The sequence below is a fragment of the Prionailurus viverrinus genome, chromosome A3, assembly GCF_022837055.1.
Source record: "Prionailurus viverrinus isolate Anna chromosome A3, UM_Priviv_1.0, whole genome shotgun sequence".
NCBI lineage: Eukaryota > Metazoa > Chordata > Mammalia > Carnivora > Felidae > Prionailurus > Prionailurus viverrinus.
In genome coordinates this window covers 113,928,120-113,948,848 of record NC_062563.1, presented here as the reverse complement: position 1 = coordinate 113,948,848, position 20,729 = coordinate 113,928,120, and the positions used below count along the sequence as shown (strand labels likewise).

At 38.7% G+C, this 20,729-nt stretch overlaps 1 protein-coding gene across 8 annotated transcripts in view; it reads left to right on the top strand.

Moving 5' to 3' along the window:
- LTBP1 (latent transforming growth factor beta binding protein 1) overlaps positions 1 to 20,729 on the top strand; it is a 410,698-nt gene that overhangs the window by 339,833 nt on the left and 50,136 nt on the right. The gene's annotated exons all lie outside the window — the stretch shown is intronic.

The window sequence follows — 20,729 nt, the reverse complement described above, 5'->3', positions numbered from 1 at the left end:
TCAAGAGCTCTTCCTAAGCCTTTTATCACTGCTGACCTTTTAAAACCCCAGAGCTATGGAAAATCATCCGTGCATAGACAGAGAAGTAAACACTTTCCTTGCAGCCAAAAAAATCGACACGAAACTGCCAGAAAGTGAAGTCTGTAGATAGTCAGCTGCCCCTTCAACACCTTTTCCTGCCACCCAGCTCACATCCAGGGCGTCAGGCTTCCTGCATCTATTTCGGTGAGTCTTTTGATGTCGTCTGCAACCGGAGTTCTTTATAGGTCATGGAAGGTTGTTGTGAATGGTAGGTATTTCTAGACTTTAGGCTTGAATTGTAACACTTAATGTATTGATTCCAGAACCGGTTATTTGTCTAGGCATCCAGCTGTTGGAATTGTGTGGTTGTCTCGGAGTCCCAACGTGAGTGGACTGGAGATTCTTCCTACAGTTGATTTCATGACTTTATTAAAACAATAACAAAAATAATAATAGCTAGTGTTTACGGAATTGTTTTTGTGAGCCAGGCACTGTGCTAAGTGCATAGTACCAATTTTCTCATTTAATCTGCATGACAAACCCATGGGTAGGATTAGTATTAATCAGAATGCTTTTGGCTGCAGTGAACGGCTTAAGACAAAGAGACTTATCGTACTAAGAAGTGTAGAGATGGTCACCTCCTCTCTATTAGAGGTCTTTATTCAAATGTATCTTTCTCAAGGAAACCTTTTCTGATCGCCCTTTCTCACATTCACCTCCAGAACTTCCTGTTCCCCTTTTGCTTTTTTTAAACCACCTTACTCTAATTTCTCTTATTTATTTATTGTCAGACCCCACTCCTAGACTCTAAGACTGATGGGACTTCGCAGTGGGTCTTGTTCACACCCGTATGGCATTGAGAATGATCAGAGCATGGTAAATGGTGACTAAGTGAAAGGCTGGAGTCTGTAACTCCTCCTGGAATATCAGGAAATAGATACAATAAGATTACTCCAGATCGAGTGTATTGTGTGTTTTTGTGAAATCTTTCCTATTTTTTCAAGACTTAATTCTCTAAAGCACACCCTGCATAATTATTGGGTACAGCAGTGGTTAAGCAGTTAGGCTGTGGGTTCTGAGTATGTGGGCTTGGACTCTTACTCTGCTTCCAAGCTGTGCGAACTTGAGTAAGTTACCACAGCTCCTGTGCTTTGGTTTCCCGTGTGCATAGTGAAAATGATGCTGCTACCTACATGGAGCCATTGTAAGAATTAAATATGTTGTTGTGTGCTGGCAAGTATCTACCTAGAATGGAGCCGGGTCCCATGGAATGTGCTCCATGAATGTGAATTAGTCTTAGTATTTTAGCACTTTTTACATTGGTACCCTCGTTACTTGGCCATCTATTGCCATTTTTTAAAATATGTGGACATCTAAAGCATTTAACATCTATTTGTTTTTAAGTGATCAGTGCTCACAAAATATACAATACACAGATTACCTAAGTATTTGTGATTTAAATTGATAGTTCTGAGTCATCAGGTCTGGGTCTAAAGAAGGTACTATGTTATATTTTATGTGCTTTTAACCCCCAAATGTATTTATTATAACTTATTTATTACTAATTATGTAAATTAATACATAAGCCATATGAAGCATAGCAGGGTAACTCATTTATACATAGTTTGCTTTAATTCTTCACCCTTTGTTTTCCCTAGGAGTGCCACATGACTGACTTTCTCCAGGCACCCCCTAAGTGTTTCGAGTTTCAAAATGTTTCATGAGTCAGTTGCCAATAAACCGACGGCTAATGCTGATGCCTATTTGCATTTAAATATTGGAGTTGTTATTTCTAGAGATACGCTGTCTATTTTCTGTGGTTTCATAACTGATCTTTCTTGGCCTCCTATTTGAATATAGAAAGAGAAAAATTAGAATAGTGAAAAAAAAATGAGAATTTTTTTGGCTGATCTTATGTTGCTTTTGGGGCCTATGTGTCAAAAAGATGAATCTGGGGTTTGATATGTTTGGCCTGTGCTTAGGGCTTTCTCCCAGCTCTGCTGGCAACACGTCTTAGCCTAAGAAAGGCTATATGAAAAGAGAAAATGTACACCATGACTCTGAAGTTAGAAGATGTTTATTTGTTAGAAAGTCTTGGTTGTAAAAATGTACAACTATTAAATTAATGCAAAGACAGTCCACTGGTTATAAATAAATATGTGCGAAGTAATAGTGCATTTAAAAAACTTGTAGTGTAGAAACACAAAATGCATTTCACACGTTAGTGTCTGTAAGTAATTGGGTTAGAAATATGTGGTTGGAGTTCAGGCTCTTTCCTGTATCTAAAGAAACTTTTCTGAATGGCATGGAATGTATTCACCATGGAGAATTCATTCGAATACTTCACTTTTTGTGATAGTCTGTTATATAATAGTAAATTAGGCTCATTCTTTATCTTCAGGGGCAGAGAAGTTTTTTTGTTTTTTTTTTTCAAGCTTTCTTTTCATTTCTTTCCTTGAAAGTCTTAGAGATGTTTCTTTTCTGTAGCAAATTTAAGTCTTTCTCATTCACTTTTCCCGATTTTCTGTGACATTGTCAGTACATATAGTGGAGGAACTAGGAAGAAATGGCTTTTTAAATTCAGAAATACACCGTGATACTCTTTTTCTTAAAAGAAGCGTAGCTGGCTTGTGTGTCCAGGTTTCTCTTTTGTCAAAAAGACTGGTTTATGTCTCATTAAAAATGTACCGTTTTTCAACTTGATTTAGAATTTTTCCTTTAAGTATCACAGACGCTTAGTTTTGGATTTTAACCCATAATAATGAGATTGTTACTGTAATCGAACCAACATCTGGCTCATGCAGTGGCTTCCCCACCCATTGCCTCTGCCTCACCCCGGGCTCTCCCTCTGTGAGTGGGAAGATGTGTGCCCAGTGCAAACTGCAGGCTTTCGAAGCTGTTTAATGACAAATGTCCTCTCCAGGTACAGAACCTGAGCCTCGTGAGTTTCCTCAGTCACTGAGACATAGCGCACTTGCCCCATTCTGTCGGTCTTTCCCTCCATGAACAGGGAAATTTGAAATATAAAAGCTGAAAGACTCTTCTTGAATTTTGTTTTAAAGCAGTTAATCTAAAATGATTTGGTTCGTGGGGCACCTGGGTGGCTCAGTCGGTTGTGTCTGACTTCTGCTCAGGTCGTGATCTCATGGTTCTTCAGTTTGAGCCCCCCCCCCCATCGAGCTTCCTGCTGTCAGCGTACAGCTGGGATCAGATCATCTGCCCCCCCCCCCCTCAAAATGAATAAATAAAAAAGAAAAAAGGTTTCTGGTGCCTGGGTGGCTCAGTCAGTTAAGTGTCTGACTCTTAATTTCGGCTCAGGTCATGGGTGATCTCACAGTTCGTCGTGCTCTGCCCTGGCATTGTGGAGCCTGTTTGGGATTCTCTCCCTTTATCCCTGCCTCTCACTCTCTTGCTCTCTCCTGATGTAGCTTCTTCCTAATTTTTACCCCATTCCCTTCCCTATTACCCACTTAGAGCAGTAACCACTATTTTGTCTTCATTACTGTGGCTTTGTTTTACCTGGTTTTGAACAGTTTATCAGTGGAATCATATAGGAGTTATTCATTTGTGTCTGACTTCTTACCTTCAGCATTCTGTTCGTATGCTTCACCTGTGTTATATGTAGCAATATATCAGTTACCTTCATTGCTATATAGTATTTTGTTGTGTAAATATACTGTATATATTTTGTTGATGGGCACTTGGTTTGTTGCAGTTTGGGACTATCATGAATAAAGCTTTTATAAATATTCTTGAACATGCTTTTAGTGGATATAGTCACTAATTTCTTGTGGAATATTACTCAGGAGTATAATCTCTAGGTCCTAAAATACGTGTATGTCTCCCTTTCATAGATACAGCCAGTTTTCGGAGTACCAGTTTCCGCTGCCCCGACTTCTAATACATGTTTTAGTCCTACATCCTTGTCAGTCATTGGTATTGTCAGTTCTTTTAAAGGTTAGCCATACTTAGTAATGTATTCTCCTACCCTGTCAATTTGCATTTCCTTTGTGAGGGTTGATATTCAACTTTTCTACCGTGTTGGCTTTTTGAGCATTATTTCAGCTCTTTAATTCTGCATAGCAGACCTCTTCAAAATGAGGTACTCCATACAACAACTGTGTTAATGGTAAGTTGAAATGAACCGAAGTTCTTAATTTTAATGAAGGCCAGTGTTTTAGTTATTTCATTTGAGATCAGTACATTCTGTGTCCATGATCTTTGCAAACCCTAAAGTCATTATGATACTCTTTCATATTGTCTTCTAAAAGCTTTATTGTTTTATATTTCAAATTTGGAATCTGTGATAGCACTAAAACTGTTTTTTTTGTGTGTGTATGGTGTGAAATAGAGGTCAAGATTTAATTATTTCCTAAATGGATTCTAATTGGATCATCACCCTTTATTGAGAAGAGTACCCTTTTCCCGCTGATTTGCACTGGGAACTTTGTCATGAACCACGTGTAAATATACAGGACTCTTTTTCTTCTTCATTCCATCCCTAGATTAGTTTATCTTTGTACCAGTAGCATATTGTCTTAATTATAGTAGCTTCATAATGGACACTAATGTATGTACTGTAAATTCTAAGTTGTGCAGTTTTGTTCTTAATCAAAATTGTCAGACTTTTTCATGGCCTTTTGCATTTCTATATAAGTTTTATAGTCAGCTTATCACTTTTCACCAAAAAAAAAAAATAATCTGAGATTTTGATTGGAATTGCATTGAATCAATAGATCAATTTTGGAAGATTTGATATTTTACAGTATTGACTCTTTTAATACATAAACATATCCTTCTATTTAGGTTTTCTTTCATTTGGTTTGGTGTTTTGTAGTCATCTTTCGTGTAGTATTGGACAGAGTTGTTGCTGTTGCTAGGTTTTCAATATTTTTATATTGTTGTGAAGGGTATTTACAATGTATTTTACCTTGGGGTGCCTGGGAGGCTCAGTCAGTTCTTGATTTCAGCTCAGATCATCGTCTCAAGGTTCGTGAGTCGAGCCCCACATTGGGCTCTGTGCTGACAGTGTGGAGCCTGCTTGGGATTCTCTCTCCTTCTCTCTGCCCCTCTCCCCCACCCCCTCAAAATAAATACATAAATTTTAAAAGGTTTATTATACCTTTATAACAATTTGATTTTTGTGCATTGACCTTGGACCTATGAGCTTGCTAAACTTACTTGTTATTTTTATTAGTTTATCTGCAGATTCCTTTGGCTTTTGTACTTAACAGCTATGTTGTCTACTGATAATGTAGTGCTAGTGTTATTTATTTTCTTTCAGTAATTATGCCTTTTTTAATTATACTGTCTAGGACCTTCACTACAATGGAAGTGGTGATAGCTAGCTTACTTGTCTCCTTCCTCATCTCAGCAGAAAAAGCACTGAATATTTCTTTAACTTTGATGTTTGCCATAGGCTTTTTTAATATGTGCTCTCTGGAAATTCCCTTTTAGTTATGGTTTGATGAGAGTCTTTATTATGAATGGTTTTGAATTATCAGAGATGCTTTTCCTGCATCTATTGAAGTAATTGTATTCTTTTTTTTAATTGTATTTTCTCCTTTTTTCTATTAATGTGAATTACATGGACTGGTTGTTTTTATTTTTGTTTTTGTTTTTGCTTATTTGTTTTAAACAAGATAAAAGCCTATTTTTCTCTGTGTAACAGTTCAAGTGTAAGTAATCTCGGGCTGAGGATTCAGATCTACTGTGCTGGAACCCGGGCAACATCTATCTTGTTCTGCTGTCTTTGACATGTGATTGGAAATCATAGTTGAAGATGGTATTTCCACTGCCTACCATCACATACACATTGAAGCCATATTGATTTTCCTTTTTAGGGAAAAAGACTTTTGTGTTCTTAGAATAGATCCAACAGTCATGATATAGTATCCTTCTTATACAGTATATCCCTAGAGCCAAATTGCTAACATTTTGTTGAGAATATGTGCGTCATTAGAGAGATTGACCTCGAATGTACTCCTGATGTTCTCTGAAGTTATAGAATCAAGGTGGTTATGGTTTCATAAAATAAGTTCCAAAGTGCCTCCTTTGGGTTTTTTTTTGGAAAAGTTATGTATACGATTGATGTGAGTTCTTTCTCAGATTCCTTGACGAATTCATAATGAAAGTCATTAGGGCCTGGAAGTTTTTGATTATCTTTTGTGTGCGTGGGGGGGGGGGGGGCAGGGTGGTATTATGAAAGTCTTAAAATTACAGTTAAGAATTCTTTAAAAGATAAAGTAACATTCGGTTTTTTGACTTTTCATGAGAATTCTGGTTAACTTTGTTTTTTAAGGAATTTATCCATTTTAGGTAAAATTTCCAATTCATTGTCACCAAGTAGTTCCTAATATCTTTTTTATATCTCTTTTTAATGTCTGTAGAATGTGTTAGTGATGCCTTTCATTTTTTATTTACTAATTTGTGCTTTCTTTGTTTTGTTCTTTTTTTTAAGTATATTTATTTATTTCAAGATAGAAGAAAAGAGAAAGTGAGCAGCAGGGGAGGGGCAGAGAGAGGGAGAGACAGAATCTCATGCAGGCTCCACACTGCCAGTGCAGTCTCTAACTCACATACTGTGAGGTCTTGACCTCAGCCATGATCAAGAATCTGATGCTTAATGGACTGAGCCACCCAGGCGCCCCTGCTTTGTTCTCGGTCTTTCTACAGGCATTAGTCTTGGCAAAAAATAACTTGTGTTGATTTTTCTGTTTTCTCTTATGTTAATTTCTGCTTTTATGTTTATTCTTTCTTTGGGCTTCATTTGTCTTTATATCTTCTTGAGATAGATCCTTAGATCATTGGGTTTTCAACATTCTTTTCTGTAATATATATATATTTTTTTCTAATATACATTTATGGCTATGTACTTCTTTCTAAGAATGACTTTATCCTCAACTTTTGATATATTTTTTGCTATTCAGACAAAAGTATTACAAATCCATTGTCATTTTTTTTTCTTCAGCCAGTGAATTATTTAGACATGTTTTGCTTAATAACCCGACATTTGGGGAATTTTTAATAATCTTTTGTTATTTATATACATTTTTTAATGTTTTCTTTCTTTCTTTTTATTTTTTTATTTTTTGAGAAAGTACAAGTGAGGGAGGCACAGAGAGAGGGAGACAGAGGATCCAAAGCAGACTGTGTGGTGACAGCAGTGAGCCCAGTTGTAGGGCTGAAAGTCAGGAACCTTGAGATCATGACCTGAGCCCAAGGTGGACACTCAACTGACTGAGCCACCTAGGCGCCACATTGTTTTTTATGTCTTAATACCTCTCTAGCCACAAAACATACTTTCAGTGATTTCAATCCTTGGAATTTGTTGTGGGGCAGAATATGGTCAGTTTTGGTAATATTCCTTGTGTACTTGAATACAATGTCTGTTTTTCAGTTGGATCTATATATGTTAATTAGTGCTCAGTTTGTAAATTGTTTAAATCATGTGTATCCCTACTGTGTTTTTGTCTGCTTATTACATAATTTACTGAAGGGGTCTTTTATAATCTCCCATTATTATGGAGATTTATCTGTTTACAATTTTAGTTTCCCGGGTTTTGTTTTATATAGTATCTGACCATGGAATTAAATACAGAATTTTTTGTGTCTTCCTGGTGTATTGACCCTTGGTCCATGTTTGTCTCCACCTGTGCATCTAGTCTTTGAATCTACTTTATCAGTGTAGCTACATATGCCTCTTTCAATAAGATTTTGTATGGTTTGTCTTTCCCAATTTTTCATGTTCTTATCTTGAAAGGGCCTTTTTCTAGTAAGCAGAATAGTTTTTTTTTTTTTTCTAAGCCAGATTGACCATTTTTGTCTTCTAATTGGAGAATTTAGTTTACATACATTTACCATAATTATTGGTATTGGAGGGTTCAAATCTATACCTTTCTCTTTGTCTCCTGTTTGTCTCATCTCTTTTTCCTTTGTTTTTGTTTTTGGCTGCCTTTTGGAGTATTTATTATTATATCAATCCCTTCCTCCCCTGGTTTTTTTATACATATTTTTTGGAGAATGTTTCCCTATGATTTTTAACTCAACAGTGATGAAAGGAAAAGAAAATAAGTTTGGGATATGAAACATACTGGTCCAAGATCTATTTTCACATAATAAAAAGTAAAACTGTATACAATACTTAACTATATACCATAGAAAAGTCAGTCTCCAGTAGAAAACATTTACAGCTGGGACTTTACCATTTGTATTGAAGGAAGGGATTAGGTCTAAAGTGTTTTTACTTTTCATTCAACAGAATGTCTGAATTAATGTTCAGAAATTTGTACTTTTGGGCAGTCTCCAGAGTTTTTGAAAACTAAACAAATACAGCTTTGTGTGCAAGAAACAAAACTTGGCTAGATTAAAAAGCATTAAATTTTTTTTTGTTTGCTTGATTTCAATTGCAGTTGCAATTATTGAGATTTGCTGTGGCTTTTTTAACAAAATGTGCATATACTATTGTTAATAATTATCAGCAGCATTTTTCTCATGTAATTTTTATTTCAAGCAAAATACTTTATTGTAAAATAAGACATTCTGGTTTTTTTGTCAATTGGAAGACATGTTTAATGTTTTCAGTTTTATAATTCTTTTTAGGATAGTTATGAATATTCAATTTTTGTGTATATAGTTTTATTATACTCATTTGCTTTTCTGGTTAGAGTGCAATATATACTTGGGTATACACTCGTAAAAGAATTTTCCACTTTTGGTATCTTCAAATAGTTGTTTTCAACTATATAATTGTTCTGATTTTGAGAGTAATGTGCTCACTGTAGAAAATTTAGAAGATGCTAACAAGTATAAAGTTATTTATCTACCAACCAGTTAATATTTGGCCTATTTCTTTTTTAGAGTTTTCAGTGCTTAAGTATTAAAGTAAGATCTTCTACTTTTTATCTTTAGTTTTTAAAGTTTACTTATTTGAGAGAGAGCATGCATGCAAGGGGGAGAGGGAGAGAGAGAATCCCAAGCAGGCCCTGCGGAGCCTTACTTGAGGCTCTAACCCATGAATGGCTAGGTACGACCTGAGCCAAAATCAAGAGTCGGAAGCTTAACCAACTGAGCCACCCTGGTGGCTGTCTTTACCTTTATGTTTTCACTTAGCATTACAGTATTTATATTTTTTGATAGTTATATCCCTTTGAAAATAAATTTGTGATGACCACATAATTTCATAACATGAGTATACCATATACTTGTAAAAGTATCTTCCTAATTGTGGAGATCTAGACTGTTTCCTTTGTTGTTGCTATTTAATGCTCTGTGAATACACTTGTATATAAACATTTATTTTCGTCAATGATCATGTCCTTAGACTAGCTTGTAAGACACTTGATACAAGATCAAAGGATATTGGCAATCTTGTGTGTCTTAACAATACGTGAGACCACCTTGCTTTCCAGAAATGTTCTGCTGGCTTCTGTTTCCACCCCCATGCAGTGAGTCTTGGCTCTTGACACTCTCAAGAAACTCCTGTTCCTATTTTTCTGTTAATTTGATAAGGAGAAAATAATACCTCATTTTTTTAATGTTTATTTTTGAAACAGAGAGGATGTGTGCATGCATGAATGGAGGAGGGGCAGTGAGAAAGAGGGGGGACACAGGATCCGGATTTTCTACTTTTGGTATCTTCAAATAGTTGTTTTCAACTATATAATTGTTCTGATTTTGAGAGTAACGTGCTCACTGTAGAAAATTTACAAAATGCTAACGAGTATAAAGTTATCTATCTATCTATCTATCTATCTATCTATCTATCAGCAGAGAGCCTGATGCAGGGCTTAAACCCACCAACTTTGAGATCATGACCTGAGTCGAAGTCAGACACTCAACTGATTGGGCCACCCAGGCGCCCCAGTAATATCTCATTATAATACATTTTCTCTTAGTGAGGTTACCTTCTTTTATATTTATCTTTTCTGTGAAATATTTTTTGCCTGTATGAGGTGGAGTTTGTGTTTTTCTTATGTGCATTAAGGATAATATTGATTTATCAATGCTTGATAGATAGTTCCCCAATTCTTTAATGTGCCTTTTTAATTTTATGATGCTGTTATGTCCTTACCAGCTTTTTACTTTGCCATATTCTGTATTGTGATCAATCGTATCCTCCTGTTTTTCAGAGTATTTTATCGTTGTGGCGCTATTTTTATATTTGACTCCTCCATGCTCCTGGATATGAAAATGAACATTTTCTTACCATTCAGTTCTTTTATCTTCATCCTAGAACAGCTTTCATGTTCGCCTCTGAAAATTTCAGATACAAGGTTCTACATTATAAATCTAACTTTTTAAACTTGGCGTAGCTTTAACGTGACTGTTGCTTTTGAAGGCATGGAAAATGGTTGTGTCACCAGCTGCTTTTCTAGCCCCATGCCACTGCTTCATTGGTTCTTTGTCCCACTGTGAGTGGCTCAGCTTTCTTTGGGCTTTGTTGCTAATGTCATGTGCCATCTTTTTAGGGTCTTCCTAAGTGTCTAGTGAGGGGCAGGAGAAGGCTATGTGACTAGGCACATTTTTCAACACAAGGTTGGGTCACGAGCTTCCAAGAGACTCCAGCTGAGCCTTGAAGGGCTTGGTTCCCTAGGTAAACAATGTGGCCTAGGAGCTGCGGCAGGAGTGGGTCCTGGTGGAATAAATACCACAAGCTAAGATTTGGAGACATAAAATACTGAACAGGTTGAGGAACACTAAGTAAATTAGTTTCAGTTGAACATGTGAAAGAGAAAAGTGGTGAATAAGATATAGCTAAGCAGGTAGGCACAGGCTGGATTGTGGAAGCCTTGCTTGCTTTTGTATTAAACAAGAAATATGTTGCATATTGCCATTGCACCCCTATTATGTGCCAGACTTGGTTCCATGCTATGGGCATGTGGTGGTGAGCAAGCCAGATATGGTCTCTAACTTCTAGGATGTGCATGTGCACAGGGCAAGCAGTAAATACACAAATAAGCTTTCCAGACAGCATGTGACCAGAAACCATTACGGCTGCTATAAAGGCAAGGAAAGAGTCGGTGACCAGGAGGAGGGGGGAAAGCTAATTTATTTCATCTAAAGGATCTCTTACGAAATGGCATTTTAGCTGAGCTCTAAAGAGTGAGTTACCTGCTGGAAGAGTGGGGTGGGGATGCCAGGTGGTGGGCAGCATGCCAGGTGGAGTTGTGGTGAAGGGAAGGACACTGAGGCAGGGAAGTAATGGATACATTCAGGGAAGTGGAAAAGACTGGTGTCAGGTGCTGAGAGGGAAGGAGGCACGGTGACTCATAGGCTGGAGAGTAAGGGGCAGAGTATACAAAGCCCCCCCAGGAAACTTGGGTTTGGATATCATTCTAGGTGTAAAAGAAACAGACTGGTTAATTTTAAGGACAGTGATACACTAGATTTCATCATTTCAAAGGTGCGTATTTTTTTTAACACTGTAATATTGGAATGCTTCTTATAGGTGTGATTTTTTTAAATTTTGTTTTAAATGATTATTTATTTTTGAGAGAGACAGAGCCCTACCTGACAAAGGCAGAGAGAGAGAGACACACACACAGAATCCGAAGCAGGCTTCAGGCTCTGAGCTGTCAGCACAGAGCCTGGTGCGGGGCTCGAACTCACGAACCATGAGCTTATGACCTGAGCCAAAGTCAGATGCCAACTCGACTAAGCCACCTAGGCGCCCCTAGGTGTGTGATTTTTTTTAAGGCAGTGCAACATAGTTTGACGAATTCTTTTCCCCATTAGCTAGAGGTATATAAAATAATTGTGTCCTTTTCAATGTGTGTCCTCTTTACTTACACACATTTGAGTTTACTCAGTACTCTAATTTATATACAGTAAGACCTTGGTTTGTGAGCATAATTTGTTCTGGAAACATGCTAGTAATCCAAAGCATTTGTATCTCCGAATGATTTTCCCCATAAGAAATTATGGCAACTCAGATGATTCATTCCACAACCTAAAAATATTCATGTGAAAATGATTACAGTATTGTAGTATAATACAAAATAATAAAATACAAAATGTAAAGAAAAGTAAACAAATTAACCTGCACTTACCTTTGAAAACCTTCATGGCTGGTGTGAGGGAGACGAGAGAGAGGAGGGCTATTGTGTAGGATGACTTTCACTATCACTAATGGACGTTGACTGCAGTACAGTATTAATAAACTCTTGTCACATACTGAATTTAATGTAACTGGCACTAAGGCACCAGAGGAAAGAAAGAGTCTGTATCTGCAGGCAGCCTGACCAAGAATGAAGCAAAGCATTCCTAATCTTATTCTTGTGTGGAAAAGCAAAGGACTGCCTGTGGGTGCTTTGAAGTGACAAAAAATACACTACGAGTGCCAGATGTGGGCTCTTTCCAATGTTCTGAAAAGTCACTGATTTCTGCCAAACACCACAGCCTGAGACTGAACATCCAAGCATGGGAGATGATCACCCACCATCCCTCAGAGAGAGAGAGAGAAAGAGTGAGAGAAGAACCATTGACTTAGTTGTGATCATGAGACATTTGGCATCATGTACTACTCGTCTTTCAGGACACACTCAGAACAACTTACTCGCAATCCAAGGTTTTACTGTATTTCAAGTGCACATCACCCAAGGTGCTGTTTGGAAGTGGGGTTAGAGGAGCATGAGAAAAGTCAGGGGGTTTCTTGCAGGATGTTGTTCAGGCCAGACATATTGGTACTCAGTCTAGAGCAGTAACAGCATGATGGAGAGAAATGAATGACTCAGGAAATCTTTTGGAAATGAACCTGGTATTGGGTTAGAACATAGTGTTGGGTTGGATATAGGATAAGGAGAGGGAGTATTGAGGATACATTTCTGGTTCTGGATTTAGCAAGTAGGTATTTGCTGGTACTATTTGCTGACAGGGATAAAAAATAAAGCAGGTTTTTTGTTTTTGTTTTTTTTAAAGATCACAGTTATGATTGGGGTTTATTAGAGCTGCCCATGAAATATCCATGTGGGTATATCAGACAAGCAATTGGATCAATTTAGATCTAGTGCTTGGTAGAGAAGTCTAGGCTGATGATATAAACTGGGAGTCATAAGATATAGATGGTATTTCAAGCTGTTAGAATGGATGAGGCCATCAAGAGAGAGCATAGAACAAGAAGAAAAGAGCATTCAGGACTAAGCCCTGAGAAACACCAACATTTAGGAGTAAGGTAAAAGACAGAGATTGTGTGGGAGTGGCCTCAGGATTAATAGGAAACCCGGGAGCATGTAGGACCATGGAATCCAAGGGAAGAAGGAGAGTACTTGAAGAAGACAGTAGTCACCTGTATTAAATGCCACTGAGCAATCTGTGAAGGTACCAGTCAAGAAGAATCCTTTGGATTTTACAAAATGGGGAGCTTATCAACAGCCATTTCAGTGGATTAGTGTAAATGAGAGCTACCTAAGAATGTATGAGAACTAGTGGAGTAGATAGACACAGCATGTGTAGAAAGGTCTGGAACCTTGACTATTAAAAAGACCGAAAAATATGATTGTAGCTAAAGGGCTTATGTGCAAGGAGGCTCTTGGTTACTTTTAAGACGATAACTGGAAATGTTTGGTCATGATGGAATGACCCAATAGAGAGGGAAAGAGGGAAGGAATAGAAGATAGAGGGGCAGAGGGGCAGCTAGAAAAGCATATGTCTTGAGAAGCCAACTGTGGATGAGCTCCAGAGGGCATGTGTCAAGGGCCTTTATGCTGTTTTCCATGGAGAAAAACTGAAGAGGTTTAAGCAGAGGATTGTTTGATTGGACTGTTTCAATAGGTTAATTATTCTCTTATTATGGAGGATGGATTTGGAGAGGCTGAAAGCACAAAATCCATTAGAATGCCACTGTGGGAATTGAGGTCAGAGGCAGGGAACCTCTGGATAAAGTTGAGAGGAGTAGAGAGCATGGAGATAGAACCAAGAGAGAAAATCAGAAGAGTGTGATGATTGGATGTGGGGAGGTAATTGAGGATGAATCCCATGTTTTTGGACTGGGATGATGTTCGTGATTTTAGGGTGGTTTTCCTGGTGTCTTTAACTGTGCATGGTGAATATCCATTGTCCACATAATGAGTGATTAAAATCAGAACACAATTTTGGTTTACTTTCTCTGGAACTTCTAGCTGTTTCCAGAAATCAAATGGGAGGCCGCTCTGGGTAATTTTTAAAGCATAATTTAAGTAAATCTTTTTTCAAGTAGTGGGTTTCAAGGGAAGGAAGAAAATGATCTCTCATGGGCTAGTCTCGTTTTCTAGAATTTATGTACTAGAAAGTTGAATTATAATTTGCTACTTCTGTCATTTCTTACTGCTTAATTTAGGCTACTAGCTTTCAGGACATACTTGTGACCATCAAGGCCCCATGTTTTTGCCCGCCCTTTGCTGTCGAGCAATGGCATGGTAGTCACTCTGCACAAGGGCATCGATTTGCTGCTTTCTGGCTCATCCCCATTTCCTAGAACAAAGTTATTTTCCATAACACGTAAGGCCCATATTCTTCAGCCTTGTCAAAGCTGCCAGACCTCAGTAGACCTTTTTTTATAAGGCTCTTTCCATATCCTATTGTATTGTCTGGACCATATCCAAATCCAGTTTTTAATTTCCTATTGGCTAAATTTTATTTTTTTCTTTAGGCCTTGCACCCCTCTCCTGTTTAATCCTGGCTTCTCTCCTCTGCTGTGAGAGAGACCTTAATCTCTTTTGGGCCAGCAGCCATGCCATTTTAAAATTCCTTTGGGCAGCTATTCAGCTGGTTTAACATTGTTCAATCCTACTTCTTGGCTGGGATTTACTGTCTCCTGGTCGGCTTCTGTTCCTCTCAGTAAGAAGTATGAAGTCTGCATTTCCCCTGAAGCAGGAACCCTCCATCCTTTCCAGTGTGAGCGCCACCCCCCACCCCCAAATCTTTGGGCTTTATTTTCCTAAGATTCTGGCACCAAATATTTAACCACTTGCAGTTGGTCAGGAAGCCCTGGACTGAAATGGTGTGTCATTTCTTTTTACAAAGAAATTGAGAGAGCAGCAATGCTAGACATGGCCATGGGATTTCCTGTGGCTGGAACAACTTAGGTGCTTGATGGGCCTTCTTTGCAAGGGTTCCCAGAAAAATCACCTCTTTAGGACCTACAGTACCTTGGATATTTAGGTTTCAAGTATGATGGTAATTAGTGTTCAGGCCTTGTTGAAGGGCAAGAGGAGAGGATACTGGGTCAGTGAGGGCCAAGTTAAAAAGTGTGTGTCCTGACTTCCATCTTTGTAGTGAAAAAACTCCAGTATGCTTGTTGGACTCACAGTTTGGTTCTGTTTGTCCTCTTGTCCTGGCCTTTTATAGCCATCACCGTGATGGGACGCAAGAGGCTCTGATGGGTAGAACCACACAAGAGGCTGTGGTGAGTAGAGCCACAAAAGTAGATTCAGAAGGTTGTTCCTACACTAGACTCTGTTCCTTTGCCAGCTCTGACTGGGTAACTTTGAGGCAAGCTACTTTGCCTCCCTAGGCCTCAGCTTTCTAGTTCTTTAAATGAAGGGGTTGAACTGAATAATCTTCAAAGTCCCTTCAAGTTGAGATGAACCCCATCATTCATATACAAAAGGTTTGATGACAGGAAGCCTTTTTCTTCTCAACCATGCAGTTGTGGAGATTTTCCAGTGAATGATCAGAACTGGGACCTGTTTCTGTCATCTGTCTCTCTAGAGTGTCCTGGCAGCAAAAGGAGGCTCATTAGTGAGCTCTTTCTTCCAACAGGTAGTTGTGTCTTACTCAGAATAAAGAAAGAGAAAATCAATAAAACAAAGATAGGACATGTTAAGAAAGAAGAAGCAGCACAACAAGCTGACAGCTGTGTTTGAGAGAAAGAAAACCAAATCATTTCATTGACAAAATATCCACAAATACTCCTTTCTCCCCACACCCATACTTGGAGGGATATAGTACAGAAAGTCTAATGGAATCCTTGAGGTTTTATTAGGAATTTCATTGTTGAAGTCTGAATGTAGTTGTAATTTTCTGGTGGGTAAATAAGGTTTACCTTTTAGAAAATCATGCCTCTTTTCCGTTATTTGACCTTATTTCATAGTTCACTTTACCTAAGTGGGAAGGTGACACCATTTATACCTTTATTTGGGAATTTGAGGAATATGGTTGGAGTTCTGCTCTTACATATAAAATCCCCGATAATATTTAGTAGGTTTTGAAAAACTTTGGTCTTTTGATAAAATGTACCAAGTAAAAATCATATGGACAAGGAAAATGGATCTACCAAATGGGTCAGAGGTTAAGATCTTCACAGTGTGGGCCTGTCCAGTCATTGACAGTATTGCTACTTGAAAAACAAGCCACTGGTAGTTCCAGTCATCCAGAATGATGCTCTTTTTCTCTTTCTGGCATTTATATTAATGTTGTTATTAGAGGATTCATGTCAGCGATCTACTCTCCTTGGTCTGTGTCATTCTTCCATGAATCCATATCCATAATATTTATATCTGCCTTGCTCTGTAAAATATTAATAGCAAAAACTCTCACAAGAAATTAACAGTTCTTACAGGGGGCATAACTAATTCATCAGGGTTGCCAGTCAAGAGGTTTCTCGACAGTCATTTCATTGTCACTACTCTGGTAGACAGTATGAGTGGTGATAATGCCATGTATGGCTTTTCCAGATGTCCAAGCAAAATTGGTTTCAGTAATTTAATAGAATGGCCATTCATTAAGCAAAGAGAAAACCTGTCTTATTAGCATCTTTCAAAATTGAGTTTCATATTCAAAAATCAACAAAACAAGACGGCTTTCACTTGTCCATTTCATGAAACTTGCATCTTGGTAGGGCTTTTCTTCTAACATATTTTTATTTTTATAGAGTTGATCTTAATTATAGCCATTCCTGTTCACAGACAGGGCTAACAATGGAAAAATATCTCAGCGCTCACATCATCAAAGAGAGTTCTAATGAAATAATGTTGTTTTATACAGGTCATCAGAGAAGTAAAACAAATGTTGTCCTCTTATTAAGCTATTACCTCACCTCTTTGTTGAAAACATGAAACTGTGGAGAGTTAGAGTGTATCATTTTCATAAAATATTAGTTGCTGAAGAGCTCGTCTCCAGCAGGCATTCCACGTTATTTTTTCCTATTCATTCAAATCCAAAATATTGCTCATCTAAACTTTCTGTGTGTTAATCACTGGTACATTAAGTCTGAGACTGCAAGGCGCCCAGTAATTCACAACCATCTCAGGACTTGTTCACCTTAAGGTCACTTATTCAGTTCCTGAGCTGGTGGTCATTAACACGAAGTCATCATCTCCTGTAACTGCACAGGATTAGTAAAAAGGAAAGCAAGAGATTTTACTTCAAGAATCTGGACTGAAAAGCCACCAGATTTTTAGGCACTGGTTTTCTTTCCTCCCTCTTTACTATCTACAGTCTCATTGAAGTAGAGCACTAGGTTGTTGGTGAGAGCCTGTCGAAGGTTCTCCACCCCAAAAAGTGGCCCTGATCGGTGCAGCAATTGCACGAAATGCTCTGGGAGCAGAGAGGAGGGACCATGGAGTCTACTGTGTGGGAGGTGTCCCTTGGGGTGATTCCTGATCAGCCTGGAGGAGTTTCTGACCAAAGCGGATAATGGGGAGACTTTCTAGTAGAGGCAGGGCATGGGGGTGGGTCCCATGTCACTGAGAAATGAAAGACCACGGGGTTTCAAGAAACTCTGGTATGCTGAGAGGGCTGGAGCATAAATTGGGAAGGAAGTGTTGGGCTAAGAACTCTGGCCAGATATTTAGCCAGGAGCCCAAGGAGGAAGGGTCCTCTGTACTCAGTCATAGAGAGTGGTTGGTGTCCTCTAGCTAAGAAGAGATAACTGACTATTCTGAGCAAGGGAGTCTCACTGACAGGTTTGCAGTTGTGGAGAATGGATGAGAGGGAGGGCAAAGCTGGGGATAAGAAGTATGGGGAGGATAGATAAGAGGGTATGATAGGGGAGGGACAGGGCTGAGGAGAGAGGGAGGCATGCCCCTAAGATTTCTGGCTGGGGTGACTGGTTGGAGTCTCTGATAAAGAGAATGTAGGAGAACTGACGATGAGGAGAAGGGTGATAATAAGTTCATTTATCATGAAAATGCCCCGTAGTATCAAATAAATGGTTTTCAAAGGACAGAGGTCAACCTTTGAGAAAGACTGGGGAATCACCAGTATATAATTGGTAACGTGAAGGATTTCTGAGTTTCTTTCCAGCCCTTAAGTTCTGTGGCTCAGCAAATAATGTCTTAGGCAAATAACATTTCTGTAAGTCTAAAATTAACAGTGATCTGTGTTAAGTAATTTGATGATACTGTGTAGTTACTCTTACTGTTGTGATCAGTAAATAAATTGTAGCCTTATGCTGACATTGGAAAGCCATCAGAACAGACTTACTGCATATCATCTTTGTATTAGATGTTGCAGGAGAGATTCATTTTTTTAGATGTGAAATAACGTCATTGAGTTTTTGGTTTAAGTTGAAGTAAGAGATGGAGGTAAAAAAACAAGGATAGACATCAGAGAGATTTGTCAGTAAGCTCAGGAAGTGTGGCTTAGGAGGAATACAGTGAATTTGGTTTTAGGCTTGATGAGTTTGAGATTATACCAGAAGATGAAATGGGAATGATTAAGAATAGGAAAGATCTTCTGGCTAGAGATGAAGCTTTGGAATTCCTTCCAGGGACGATGGTAATTGAAGTCCAGATTGTCTGGAAAGGGTGGAACAAAGCAACACTGAGGAAGCAGCAGGTCCTAGGGAGGCCCAAGCCCTGGCAGACCCACCTTCAGGCTGCAAAAGGGCAAAGTCCAGCCAAAGCAGTTAAAAGTCAAACAAGAATTGGAGCATCCAGGTTGCTCAGTCAGTTAAGCATCCAACTTCGTTCAGATCATGATCTCGCAGTTCATGAGTTCGAGCTCTGTGTCAGACTCTGTGCTGACAGCTCAGAGCCTGGAGCCTGCTTCGGCTTCTGTGTCTCCCTCTCTTTCTGCACCTCTCCCATGCATTCTCTGTCTCTCTCTCAAAAATAAACATTAAATAATTTTAAAAGTCAAACAAGAATAATATTTCACTGTGGGATATGAAAGAGAGAGTTGAAGGTGGCAGCTGGCCAGCCTTGGAGGTCAAGGATGATGGTGATGACCGACTGGAAAATGACCATCAACTTTACTGACAGGTCAGCCTTTGGTGGCCTTTCTCAGAGGAGCTTTTTTGAATAAAGAGGGAGAAAGTGAGTTTGTAGGTCATGAAGGAAGAGGAAGAGAAATAATAATGATAATAATGGTTGGCCTATATTTTATGCTTCCCGTCACATGCCAGGCAATGTTATAAGCACTTTATACATGTTATTTTGTTGAGTCCTCACAGTAATTTTAGGACTATACCAATATCACTGGTAGTAGTATGGTTACCACTTGTTTTTACTGATGAGATAGGTGAGGAGCAAAGGCAGTGCATGTAGATAGTTCTTTTGAGACATTTTGCAGCAATAGAATGAATGGAAAAGCACAGTAGGTGACATCATCAATAAGTTAATGCTTTTCTAAGAGCTTTTAATATGTTTTTCTTTAATTTTAACATTTTTTTAATGTTTATTTTTGAGAGAGAGAGAGAGAGAACGAGCATAGCGGGGGAGGGGCAGAGAGAGACGAAGACAGAATCCGAAGCAGGCTCCAGAGCTCTGAGCTGTCAGCACAGAGCCTGATACGGGGCTTGAACCCACAAGCTGTGAGATCATGACCTGAGCCGAAGTCAGACGCTCAACCAACTGAGCCACCCAGGCGCCCCTGAAATTTTAACAGTTTTGAAGTCAGTGAGGGTAGAAGTAACTTAGGATGCTTCAGGTAGGACTAGAGGGAGGAGAGACTGGTAAGGAGGGGAGAAAGAGCTTTGGCCTTGAAAGGAGAAGGGGACAGTTTTGTTTGTGTAGAGAAAATTAAGAAAAGTGGGTAGTCACTTATTTTTTACAATTCAAAAGTGATACAGTCTCTGAACTTACTCTTGATTATGTTAGAAAATGAGGGAAGGAGGTGAGACCGCCACCAAATAATTATTGCATTCATCTCTTTCTTCTAGAACATTTCTTGACTCAGAGTTAACAAATTTAGAAAGAGCAGGGGTGCCTGGCTGGCTCATTGGAAAAATTGCTCAACTCTTGATCTCAGGGTCGTGAATTCAAGCCCCATGTTGGGTGCAGAGATTACTTAAATTAAAACTTTAAAGAAAAGTGAAGAAGAGGAAAGTTCAGTGTTTTTAACCTCTCCAAACTAAATTCTGTCAAGGGCTGCGTATCATTTTTTTTAACCATTTGCCATCTTCCCATGTATTTGGATGCAGTAATTGCATTCTCTTAATTGTTTCTCCAAAAGCCTATATTTGGGGACCATGTAATCCAGAGGCAGAAAGGACAGAACCCAACAGATGGAAATGTGGAGTGTGGCCGTAACAAGGAGAAGGGGGATGAGAACAAAAGGGAGAAGTAAATTAGTCACTGTAACGATAAAAAAGTGTATCTCAAAGTCTGTTTATAAGGTTATAATTGAGACATCACTTTTATGAGGACATTTTTATTGGGGAAAAAAGGATCAGGACCACTACCATCATGTTTATAAAGAACACAGTGAATTTACAAGTCGGCCACTGCTAGTTAGTTGGAGCAGATTGATGCTTAGGACCTTAAGTGACTCTAACTTGGTGACAGCAG